Source organism: Myotis davidii, unplaced genomic scaffold, assembly GCF_000327345.1.
Source record: "Myotis davidii unplaced genomic scaffold, ASM32734v1 scaffold1395, whole genome shotgun sequence".
Classification (NCBI taxonomy): Eukaryota; Metazoa; Chordata; class Mammalia; order Chiroptera; family Vespertilionidae; genus Myotis; species Myotis davidii.
The window spans coordinates 131,712-131,953 of NW_006288604.1; positions in this window are offsets into that span (position 1 = coordinate 131,712).

The following is a 242-nucleotide window of genomic DNA, read 5'->3' on the forward strand; positions in this document are numbered from 1 at the left end:
GACGCTGAATGCAATGTCTGTGCCCCACATCCTGTCTAAAGGGCACCCCTGTTGGTTTAAAAAGCCCGTCTCCCATCGGGGTGCAGTCAGATCACCCATGTATGCTGAGGAACAACACCAATATATCTACATATGTTTTCTGGATTTTTTTCTGCAGGAGGTCAATTACAGTGGAACCTTGTTTCCTGAAACGTCTCCCATCTTGAACAATTCCCCTCTCGACCTGACAGCCCTTTCCTGCT